General features: G+C 35.5%; 1 pseudogene; it reads right to left on the reverse strand.

The window, feature by feature from the left end:
* Positions 1–10,514, reverse strand: part of LOC107728448 (ras/Rap GTPase-activating protein SynGAP-like) — a 133,989-nt pseudogene extending 123,475 nt beyond the window's left edge.
* Between the last annotated feature and the right edge of the window lie 2,973 nt (positions 10,515–13,487).

Below are 13,487 nucleotides of genomic sequence, written 5' to 3' on the forward strand. Positions count from 1 at the left end.
GGGCGTGGAAATGTCGCCACAATAACAGACCGGTGTGTAAAACTCTTGGACGTATTTTAAAGATTCTATGCCGCAAACTTTAAATATTTCACATACAGTACTTTTGAATATCCAGCGTTTAGTAGATCCTGATAAGCGCTTGTCATCACAGTTGTAAATACGACGGCTTTCTTCTTTCGTGAGGGGGTTTGGCGTCACGGCATGAAAAGTGTTTCCACTTTTGTGTGCCATATGCATCAGACATTCAGCCAGCGGTCCGTGGGCGTGACGTCTGAGGCTGAGACTAGGAACCTTGCTGTCTATGGGAGGGTTAGAGAGCTCTTGGAATTCATCAAAAATATCTTAATTTGTGTTCCGAAGATGAATGAAGGTCTTACGGGTTTGGAACGACATGAGGGTGAGTAATTAATGACAGAATTTTCATTTTTGGGTGAACTATCCCTTTAAGTTCACCAAAGGATTTATTTAACTAACAAGTTGAAAAAACTCATTATAAAACCCCATAGGAAAATCTAAAAGGAACCAGTCTTCCTACTATCAAACTACCATCTACTATAAAACTAATAATAGAAATATCTCAACATTTTATGATCATCTGACCTCTGCGATCACTAACCTAAAACTGTAAAAATCAATTTCATAATTCAAACTTCTGAGCTGACTTGAACTATACTGCAAAAATGATTGTTCAAAGTTGTAAATAAAACAAAAATTACCATAGAATGCTTTACAAGAAAATACTATTTCAGTCTTCCTACTTAAAAATTTTATGTTTAATACAATATTTTACTAGCCATTTCTTTGTAACTATTTGCAAAACTTACCAGCAATTTCTGAGTGCAAATTGTTTCAAAGTAAATACCACACCACTTTTTTTTTCAGTGTATAATGAAGAGACTCAGTTGAGGTCCAGTGAGGACACTATACAGCAGAGACACAGGCACGTGCTGGCCCACTTTTCACGCACAGCGTGTGTTTACCTCCCCGATCTGTGTGTCAGTGTGTGCCGGCCCGTCCCGGTCACACCTTCGGTCCCAGACAGAGATGAGCAGGTGGCCTATACAGCAGAAGCCTGGATGCTCACTGATCTACAGACCGAGGACATCGAGTACAGCAGATTATGAGCATAAAATGCGGCCCGAGAGCGTGAAACACAGTTAAACCGAGTGCGAAGGGCAGAGAAGGGAGAAAAAAGAGGGTTTATTAGGGACAGCGTGTGTGTGTGTGTGTAGAGCATGTTATTGCATATAAGTAACGTAATGCAGATATCCTCTCCGGCTAAACCTAGGTCATCCCGCAAAAGAGCCGTAAGCCAGCGTGAAAATGAACCCTGAGACGTGCAGAAGACAGCTTACAGCTACATGACACTAATGCGCAGTCAGTGGGGAGCGAACACAGGCTGATATTAAAATTCACACAACAGACTCCTTCATCAAACTCATTTCTAAAGCTTACCTTCAAGAGCTGCTTATCCCACAAAGACTTCAGCAACTCCACGTGGGAAGCGTTTAAAGACAAAACTCAAAAAATGTGCTTCTCATACATGGATTTGCAAAGAAGAAACACCAGTTTTGAACCCATAACCTTATGCTGATGGCAACACCTCATTTATATGTGCATTTAGGGATGTGCAAAACTATGTTTTTATAATTGTCTAGTCTGTGGGTTGTCTGAATGACTAGTCAACCAATCAGCAAGCTTTGTATAATTAAGCAGGTTTCTGGTTTACCTGACTCCAATCAGACAGGTTTCTTATGAGTTGGACACATAAGAAGTGTTCTTGTGTTCAGAAACAACTGGATGGGTTTCAGAATGCAGGGTCTCAACTTGTTTTGAAAAACTAAAGTATTTTTAACCAGCCATGGTGTCTTAAAAACATAATAGGGTCAAAAAGATGTGATGCAATGGCCAAAAAAAAAAAAAACAGATGGTTAAAGACAGCTTCTCCAGATGAGTTTTTCAAACTCCCTAACAACTAAAGAAAAAGTTAAATAATAAACAAAAACTAGTTCAATAAACAATTAGTCTAAGATTTTGAAACCCTGGGAGCCACATATCATGGTTTTACAGGAAATGTCTCTAATAATACTCTAATAATAAAATAAATAAATAACTATTCCTATCATTTTTCAGAAATCATGAGATTATTACTGAATATTTTTTGTCTATAGACAGACAGACATTATTTTAACCCTACAAGTGAAAAACAAATCTGCTTATAGTTAATATATACACAGTTAATTAATTTATACAGTTTAGAGCTTATATCTAACAGTATAGAAAATATTATATAATTAAAATATAATTAATTATAAATAATGTTTTTTATTCAATAATACTTACTGTCTTTCTCAAATATAGCTCTTAAAATACATAGCTACTTTTATATTTATTTTATGAAGGGGGACCATTAGATGGTCCTTGGATCCAAAAAGTGTGAAAATCCCTGGACTACTCAACCAGTTTGTGAACGCAGCTTCACACAGTGCAGCTTCCACTCGAGGGAGGGATGTCATCATGTTACATGATAAGCAAGAGCACAAGCACAACTTCAAGGGCTACTGTCATGTTGAGTTGCACTAACTGGAATAGACACATGCCCTCCACTGTAACTCACTTCAATCTCAAACCCAGAGCTTTTGAGAGAAGGCCACTAAACAGTCATAAGCACTGCTGCTAGATGTTGTTACCATTATATCAAACCAGCTTTAATGTGAAAACATTGAATGTCAGCGAATAATGACTGAAAATTTGGCCTGGTATTTTATGGCTTCAGAAGACTTTAAATATAACTTGCCTTTATTGGTATTGGACAACTTGCGGTTCTCTTTTTTTAATCTTTTTGTAGCTCAAAGCTTCTTTAAAGCATGTTTTACAAACGAAACTGATTATTGATCATTTAAATGAACCAAAAAATAAAGTGCTACGTAAATCTCCACCAGCCTGAGTGTATCGAAGAAACAACAGAAAGCTGAAAATATGAATGAGAATCTGACATGAAAGTGTGATGAGAGAAAGCTCAATATCAAATCATTTTTACATGCAGAGTTGCAGACATGCAATAGCATAATCTGTGCAAAGAGCCCCAGAGCTTTACTGATGGATCTTTTCCTGAACTCATTTAAAGGCATCACATTAGTTATTTTAAACACAATCTTATGCATGCATTATTTAAAGAAACATTTTTATGGAAACAAACTCAAAAGAATTCAACTTACTACATTATGGTTGAAATGCAAATAAACAATGCAACAAAAATTATTTGGATAATATTAGGGATAGAATTCAATTGATCTTGGTAATAATATCTGCAATAAACATGTTTGACTGAATTGTCATTTTAAATAGAGTCTGTAAAAAAACCCTCACGGCTACAGATTTGATTAATTCCTTAAGATAATATTCAAAGGATAATGCAGTTTATAAATACATTTGAATGGAAATGAAAATGTTTTTCTTCAGGCAAATATCTAATAGTACAGAAAATATTTACAGATCATATTTCTTTAGCCTTTAGTACAAAACACAATGTTAATTTTAATAAATACAATTATTTAATATTTAAATATGTTGTCTTTAAAACATCAAACCTACTATTTCTTCACACAGCATATGTAGGTCTTTAAATATACATATTTGTATTTTATGAAAGATGAATGCATTCTTTTACCTATTCATCAAAACACGCTTCATGCATACATATTAATTCACACACATTAAACGGTTTCATAAGCAGTCCATCATTGCTGTAATGAAATGTTTCTGTGGCAGGGTCCATTGGCTCTGTACTGGCCTGGCTGTGTGTATGTTGATTACAGTCAATTACAGTAAGCTTCATTCTTTATCACTGCATCAGTAAGCGAGAGCGTGAGCCGTGGAGTCCAGAAACAGGCAGTCTGCCACACTCCACCTACCTACTGCATACACTTAAAATGCCTGAATGTCACTGAATTAGATATAAACCAAGTGGCATCTGCAAACAAATGATGCATGAGCTTTTCTCAGAAAATTAACATATTTGTAATTACAGTATTTGCATTATATCGTAGCTGGTAACATTTGCATTCACATACTTGCATGGTGTGTGGTTTAGGCCTTACATACTATCTGAAAGCAAGTGGAAAAGTGTGCAAACAAACCTAGCTAAATGCTAGCGTGACACTAGCTCAGCTGTTTTCATAATAGTCTAGCTTTTCCAAAAAACAGTTTTTCCACAAATGTTGTATGCAGCATTAGGAAATCCTAGTGAATCTGTTTCTTTCAGATGATTCATCTAAATAAAAGATCCACTAAACAAATAAGACTGCTCCATCTATGGAAGCTACATACTAATTGTGACATTATATCTCACAATTCTCACTTTTTTCTTCACAATTGTGAGTTTATGTATCACAATTTGGACTTTATTTCACACAATTTCAAGTTTATATCTTACAATTGTAAGATATACACTTGTAATTATGAGTTTACGTCTTGCAAATCTGACTTTTTCCTCAGAACTACGAGTTATAAATCGACATTGACGTTTTGTCTCACAATTCTGATTTGTTTCCCCTCGCAATTTCAAGTTTATATCTCACAAGATTTTCACGCAATCAAGAGTTTACTATATTAAAGGGTTAGTTCACCCAAAAATTAAAATTAGGCTGCGTTTTACTCACCCCCGAGGCATCCTAGGTGTATATGACTTTCTTCTTTGAGACGAATCCAGTCGGAGTTATATTAAATTATATATATTATTTCCATGACATTCTAATTTATTGAGATGCACCTGTAACTCCGACTGGATTCATCTGAAAGAAGAAAGTCATATACACCTAGGATGCCTCGGGGGTGAGTAAAACGCAGCCTAATTTTCATTTTTGGGTGAACTAACCCTTTAACTTTTTATCTCACAATTTGAAATTTGAATTGTGTAATTCTAAATGTATATCTATCATTTTTGTGTTTAAATCTCACAATTGTGAGGAAAAAAAGTCTAAATTGTGCGATATAAACTCAAGAATTTGAAGAAAAAATTCAGAATTATGAGATACGTCACAATTAACCTTTTTATATGTGTATTGCATGGTGAAAAATTAGCTTCCATTTGCATCTTCTTTTCTATAAATCATTAATAAAATGATACTGTTTGTCACTATATGTGTTCATCTTGGTTATCCTGTATTCCAATTTTAGCAGTTACTTTGTAAAATTAAGTTCAATATAAAGGTAGATGTTTTTGTGCCAAATACATTTCTCTAATTTCTGAATGAAACAGTATAATTTAATTTAAATGCAAGTATAAAGATATTGTTCCCTTTTCTCAGAAAATGAACATTTTTGCAACCAAAGTACTGCATTAAGCAGAAGCATTTGCATTCACATACAGTACTTGCATGCTGTATGTTTTCGGTTTTACACCCAGTCAGAAAGCAGTGGAAAAACATCAGAAAAAGTGTGAAAGCCTAAACTTGAATCTAAAAAACTAAACTCTAAATTCTGCCCATCATGTTTTGTATCTGCAGAATTTCGACCGGATGGTCCGTTCTTCTTCACTAAAAGTTGCTGAGGCACAGCTGTAGTTTAACAGTGTCAGCTGGCTGATGCTCTCAGTATAAGAGCTTTAAATATAACTCTCACTGATGACGTCTCGAGTGAGAACTAGGCCTAACGCATGGGCTCGCATCCGCTGGCTTCACGCGGCACGAATAGCTCCTCTGTGTAAGGTGTCACTGTGTAGGTTTCATATTACTCTGTATTAATTTCTACGCAATTATATCATAAGCTGCTACATCGGCATGTAATTTGACACAGAGGAAAAGTTCAAATCCCTTGCAGGCAAGTTAATGGAAAAAAGTTCAAGGTATTACTCATATAGCAGGCCTACATTATGTAAAGAACAGTGTGAAGAACTGAAAGTAGGGATGCTACTAACTTCACTACAGACATTTTACAATAGCGTGACACTATAATATAGTGAAAAGTTTGTTGGGTTCTTCTATGGTAACATTGCGAAAACAACCTTTTGGAACCTTTACTTTTAAGAAGGTAGCTTTTCTGGTTTCCTAATAGTCTAGTTTTCCATAAGCATGCTAGATTTTCCACAAGTATGTCACATATGCAGTATTAGAAAATCTGATTGCTTTTAGTAAATCAGTTTGTTTAAGGCGTTTCACCTAAATAAGTGATTCACTGCATCATCTCTTGTGAAGTGAAATATATGCTAAAATGATACTGTTTGTCACTATGTGTTATATAAATTCCAGTATTCTAATTCTAGCAGTAACACTCTTAAAAATAAAGGTTCGTTCTTGGCATTTATGGTTCCATGAAGAATCTTTAACATCCAAAATTTCCATTGCACATAAGATTCTTTATTGTGGATTTTTTTTTAGAATATTAAAATGGTTTTCGCATTAGAAAAAAAAGACTGTTTACTAAAAGGTTCTTTGAGGAACCCGAAATGGCCCTTCTATTGCATTCATTTAAAAGAGTGATTTGACTGTACTAAACTACAGTTTAGTCTGTATTAAACTAGTTTGTAGCTTGTCACACTACTGTACCGTTTCAAAATAGCTTCCTTAACGCTGGTATAGAGGGGGAAAGTGGGATAACAGGTTAGAACGTATGACAACAGTGGCATCTGATTCATTGAGAAACATTGTTGACAGGGAATTTACAGGAGTAAAAAGCATAAAGTTACATTCTTTGCTTAACTGCATTAAAACAATGCAAACAACTAGATTTTTACATTTTCTGAACAAAACGTGAGTGGTGCTTACCAATTCAAAAGTCACGCTGCAATGCTAGGCTGTTGTGGGTGGTTGCCACGTCACTTCTATGCAGTTGCTAACATGTTCTGAGCGTTTTTAGCACATTACTATATGGTTGCACCCCCTCTATGATATTCTAGGTTCCTAGATATGGTCTACAGCCTGAGTAAAAAACTGCCTGTGAGTGATCGCACATCACAAAAGTAATAGCACACCTCTTCTCAACAACCTCATGACCACAGGAAGAGTTGCTCACCGAAGTTTAATAAGGGTAGGTTTAATAAGAGTTTGTTCAAATCCCTAACCCTGAGTATGAGCGGCAATAAAAATTACGCTTGCCTTAGCAAAAACCACTAATTAGCATGTTTCGTTCACTGCATTTATTCTCGTTACAATGTGCAGAGCGTTGATAATGTAGTTTCACTTTTCATTGTTTCAAATGCAAGATTCTTGCAGATTAAAATATCACTAATTCATCATATAATGTTTAGGCATATACTGTACAGTCGTTGTTGAAAGAAGTCTCTTATTCTCACCAAGGCTGCATTTATTTGATGAAAATACAGTAAAACACTAATATTGTGAAATATTATTACAATTTAATATAACTATATTTTTATACATTTTAAAATGTAATTTATTCATGTGATGTCAAAGCTGAATTTTCAGCATCATTACTGCAGTCTTCAGTGTCACATGATCCTTCAGAAAACATTCTAATTTGCTGATTTGCTGCTTAAGAAACATTTTTGATTATCACCAATGTTCAAAAACAGCTGTGCTGCTTAATATTTTTGTGGAAACCGTAAAACATTTTTTTTATGATTCTCTGATGAATAGAAAGTTAAAAACAGCATTTTATTTGAAATAGAAACCTGATTTATTATTGTCTTTATTGTCCCTTTTAATTCATTTAACGCATCATTGCTGAATAATAACATTCTCTATAATTTATTAAGATAAAAATCTTACTATCCCAAACGTTTAAGCAGTCGTGTATGTTTACTATAAATTTTTTACTATAATTTACCACTGAAAATGGCTGTCGAATGCAGTATCATTGGTTCTATTCTGGCCCTAAATGACCCTCTGGCAACATGAATAGTTAAAACCAATCAAAACAGAGAGATCATCATTTCAACAGAAGCACGTTAAGTCGTTCTGTAGGCTAAAGATTTGAGCATAATTAAATTACTACAAGGCTGACTTTATAAGGGAACATGTACTTGATTCTTGCAGGCTTCTTATGTGGTCCTGGTGTGAATATTAAAACCCCAGAGTACAGTGAACTTGATTTATTCTGCACTTCTGCGGTCAAAGTGAGTCAGAAGCTCAGTTCCAAAACATAATGAACTACCTAGCCTGCATTTTAAGTCATCATCCTGATACATTTTGATACTTATATTGTACTACTTCATTTAGTACCGAAGAATAACGCAGAATCTAATTGGAATGGACTGTTTACCCTGATATTTTAGTGTACTGTGTATCTTTGTGCTCAATGCATTGCAGAATTAGCTTAGTAACATGCTAATGCAAATCACGAAAATCGTATTAGTACATATTAGCAAAGCTGAAACAGTCCTGAAGGAGAAATCAAAGAGCTTGAAATGTCAATAATGAGGAAATTGCATAATAAGCTGTGCATCTGCTGTGTTTATTCATAAGGGCTCTGCCCAATATCATGATTATGCTAATGAGAATGCAAATACACAAATAAAGGTTTGTTGAACTTTGACTAGTCCCACTCACAGTCCGTTTACTCAATGCCTGATATATATTACACACAAAACTGTGTGTGTGAACTGCCTTTTCCAATCTTCATTCCACTCAACAGATATTTTCCACTAATTATTCTGTTCGTAAAGACTACAACACCATTATTTGATATATATTTTTTAATGTGTGTTATAATCTATTTCGAATAAACCACCTTAAAAGCACAAAAATGAAATAGTTTCTGGTTACACGAGAAACTGGTTTCCTTCTTCCTCTTTTACAGAGTCCATGATAATCTTTACAGCAAAATATACATTGTCCATAACATGCAGTGACACACTTCAATATGTCTGTTGACATTAATAACAGACAGCAAAAGTGTTAAAGTCAGCGCTACGGTAGCCTATTACTTTAACATTCTGAGACTGTTTGGACAGTTAGCCTATGATAAGTTACATTTTAATAAAATGACACTGATCATTTTAATAGTCGACATTTATAGTCAGGTTAGACGCCATATTGAATTTAACACGGCTGAAAAAGAGGCTGTGAGTGATTCATCTTTACAATGGCACACTGTAAAGGCCCTAAATCACGTGATTTTTACAACTCTTAACTTTCAAAACTGTTTATGGAGTTTTTGTCTACTTAAATTTTTTTTTTTCGTTAAGACATTTCGTCAGTTGAACAATCGCTGTTGGCAAACAACAGTAATCCACGAAAAGCTCGTACTTTTACAGCCTCGTTTTCATTTCAGTCAAAAAATTTAATATGGCGCTGACTAAGGTCTATTGTTGAAAGTGTTCCAACAACTCCAAAACAATTATTCTACCAGATGGAACAAAAACCAGGAGGAAAAAAAAAACATTAGGAAAGTGTCTTTGCCAAAGAAAATAGAAAACAAATGATGTGGAAATCAGCCACTTAAAATCACTTTTCAGGCTTTGACTTTGAACCGACAGAGGTCAGTCGCAAGTTACTTGTCAACCCAGTTAGTCATCTTTCCCTATTTCATCACATCATATAGTGTAAGTGTTCAAAGCGACCATTTATGCTATCCTTAAAAACATTATGCAATAGCATAACCTGCTGCGCTCATAGGCTACAAGAGCTGAACTGACATTATTCAACAAAATATTAAGTTCTCTCCTCATAAAATATCAAAATGCAAAACCACTTAAGCGACTATTACTATTAAAATGATGAATGAATAATCAGTGCCCCTCACTCAAGTGTATAAAACAGCTATACACTAAAAACTATTAAGTGACTGTTGAAGTATTAACGCGCCTTCTATTGCGGATTAGTCACAGAAGCAATGGCTTTAAGCTCATTCCCCCCAAAGCGGTGACATCTCCCACTCAACTACTTCACAAAACTCAGAGCACAAAGTGTGTCCAAATGAAAGAATATTTCTCGTACTGAGCATCTGAGCCATTTCATGCACACAATTCGAGATAATTCCTCTAACCAGTGAGCTTCCATGCAGTGGGATGCACTTGCAACAGAGACCCTGCACGGTTTGCAGGTACTTAAACAGATTGTAAAACGCCATGAGGGGACAGAAGGGTCTCTTTCCCTCACGAGCACACAGAAACTGCCTGACTTAGAGTGATAAAATGACAGCAGTCCTTCACCTGCATCAGCAGCAGCATCAGTAGTACTCTAGCGCAGGAGGACGCTGAGGGAGGAACACGGGGGATGCAGCAGAAATCCATCAGTCCTCTTACCTTGAAAGGGAACATATGACATGTTCCAACGGCATTGAACGTGTTCTCCGTGTCTCTTCAGTCTCTAGACATGCAGAAATATCCTTTAGCAGTCATAGGAAGCGAAAAACCCCTTGTGCTCATGGACTGCGTCGACGTTGAAGCGATATTCCCCTGATGCGAATGGAAAAACCGAAACAAAATCATCGTCCATGGTCGACGAGAGCCATTGGGATGATTACAGCCCGTGTATCACATCACATATCACACACGCGTAAAACAAGAGTGATGAAGAAGAGGAGAACGAAGGGAGGGAGAGACGGAGAGAGAAGGGGGCGGTGAAGGGAGCGCGCGCGCGTGTGTGCGTTTACCAGTGTAGATCGATCTAAATGCACTGTGTGTGCCTGTTAATGTGATGTGATATAATTCCCCTATAGAGTCACATGACCATTAAATATCAGGAAATACTATAGTATGGTATTTCTATGATGCCATCACTGTTGATTCTAAGTTACACAATGAGTACCTCGATGTGAAATTTTAACCTCAAATATTAACTTTTCTAACCAAACTCAAACTACAGACTAGCTAAATATTATTATTTCACTTTCAGCGTTTTTCATTTTGCAGTAGCCTATTAGCTATAAGGCAAAGTATCACTATTAACCTATACTATTGCTCATAGTTGGGCTTATAGGGATTTGAATAAAGCAGCCATGATTCCTCAATCATGCAGCTTGTTGAAAAGACATGATTTTATTTTACTTTAAGTTGTTCAGCCTCATGATTTTTGCCTGGTAGACGAAAAATGTACGAAAAAGTCCTAGACTATAGTGAAGGAGAAATTATCCATTTTCTGATAGAATATTACAGAGGGGAGGGATCTTTTGACTTGAGTCAGCAAGCAACCACCTAGTAATGCCCTAGCAACCACCAAGAATACCTTGGATGTGGAATACCAACCACACTGTGGTGGCATGTTGCCACCGACAAAAAAAGCAACATGCAACCAACATGCAACCAACCACAGTGTTGGTGGGTTTTATACAAAAAAGAATAACTCTATATTAGTTAAAATGAACTAATAAAAATTAATTAATTTAAATAAGATTAAATAAATAAAAATGTAAGGTAAAATATTTTTTAAAATTACTATATACATAATACATCTAACAGCACTGTATTATAATGAGAAAACATATATAGGCCTAATTAATAATTAATTTTTTACAGTATAAATTGTAAAAACTAAGAAACATGTTATTTCAACAAAAAAAAAAATCAAATATGAAGTGTCATGCATGGAATTCTGGGAGTGTCAATTTATGGTTTTTCACTGTAAATTATACAATGACTTTTTCTTTTTCACTTCCAAAAACCGTATTTTTAACAGTATTTTACTGTAAAATTACATTAAATGTAATTACATTTATTCACCGAATATAGTATATGGGAACTTACTGTTAACCAGTTAACATGTTTTTACTGTAGCATTTTACAGTAAAATACTGTTAAAATCACAATAATTTTTTACAGTGTAGCTAACTATTAGGCTACATATACATATCTCTTTATGGGCAAGGTAAAAACCTTAGCAAACTAATAATAAGCATAAACATATATCCACTTTCTCTTTACCAATTGAACATGTTGCCTTCAAATGTATTTAACATTCACGCACAAAACAGAAACAAAATACAGAATTTGCCAAACCAAATAAACAATGTATGATGTCAAATACTCTTCTCTGTAAGTATTTAAGCATGCCATTTACACTGACAATGATCTCTTTCAATAGCTTACCTTGCAGAAAACTTATCATAAAGCAAAGTGCAGAAGGTGATTTATTCTTCATTCAGAGTCATTCTCTATATTAGTTGGCAATAAGCTCTATTAGCACCAATATTGCTGAAATATAGCGGTGAAAATTTGCAACGCTACCATCTAGGCCAGGGATGGGCAACTGGCGGCCCGCAGGGCCCGCTGGATCATATTAGACTCGGATGATCAATTTTAAAACATTTGAAAAGCAAGTCACGTAAAGATTGCTTTCAGTTTATGATGTTAATACTATCTCCAACCAGGAGAGGTCGCTATAGTTTCCAGCCGCTCCCCTATTAATTTCAGCATAGTAGGATGTGCACTCTAATGTAAACATTCATTAACATTAGCAAATAATAAATGAAAAACTGACCATGAAAACAGTATTTTCAAGTCAAGATGGTAAACAGATTATCTTTTTACCAAGTTCAAGGGGATACCCATATGTTTGGATTGTTTGGAAATCTGTATTTTATTTAAATCCGTTATTTTATGGTACCATTTGGAATAACTTTTTTTAAAAATTTTTATTAAGCCCTTTTTAACTGTCCTTTTAGGTTGTTTTGAGAATGTTCTGTAGGCTACTAATAAAAAAAAGGACCTCTGTATATTTGTTTGTTGCAAATTTACAGACAATGCAATTGAAATGTTTACACTGGCTAGTCAGGGTAATATTCCTGTCCACTGACAACAAAGTTTTCCTTCTGAATTAGCATAACTGCACAAGTTTTATACTTAATAAAATCTTTAAAAACAAATGAGTTATACTTTCATTTCCTTCAATAAAAAGGAAATTGAGTAAGACGGTGTAAAAGGTGTGTGGACGTGGATTAGTAATCTGGCCCCTTGGTATAAAGGAGAAAAAATGCTGGCCCTCATCACTATCAAAGTTGCCCATCCCTGATCTAGGCAGACTTGTTTCCCGCCATCTTTCATGCGGACACGCCCCCTGCAACAGCAAAACTAGTTTCCCACTAGTTAACATGACTAGGCTTGGTCAATCACGTGCACATAACTTCTAATTACTATATTTAAGAGTTCACACAACAGCACAGAGATGAACAACTCATACTAAAGTAATGCATTTATTTCTCTCAAGTTTCCCCAGAGCCGGAAAGTGAGGCCTGCTGTCAAGGCAACCAGAGCCAAAATGGCGTTCAACGCAGACAGAGTAAACTCTAAACTACAACAGTCCTGCTGTCTGTTATGTTATTTCTCAAAATAGATTACAATTCTTATAGAACACATAATACGACGCATTTGAATTTCTCAGAAGCATTATAATGATATTTCCCGGAGTGTCATATGAGTGCGCTCACCTGTTAAGAGGAAGTGGGCGTTCAATGCTTGTACACGGCAGCCACCTGGTGGTCGCAACAATAAATACTCACATACACAATATTCACTCTCTCTCTCTCTCTCGCTCTCTCTCTCTCACACACACACACACAAACACACACACACACACACACACACACACACA

This window comes from Sinocyclocheilus rhinocerous, unplaced genomic scaffold (genome assembly GCF_001515625.1).
Source record: "Sinocyclocheilus rhinocerous isolate Xijiao unplaced genomic scaffold, SAMN03320098_v1.1 scaffold66, whole genome shotgun sequence".
In the NCBI taxonomy this organism is placed as follows: domain Eukaryota; kingdom Metazoa; phylum Chordata; class Actinopteri; order Cypriniformes; family Cyprinidae; genus Sinocyclocheilus; species Sinocyclocheilus rhinocerous.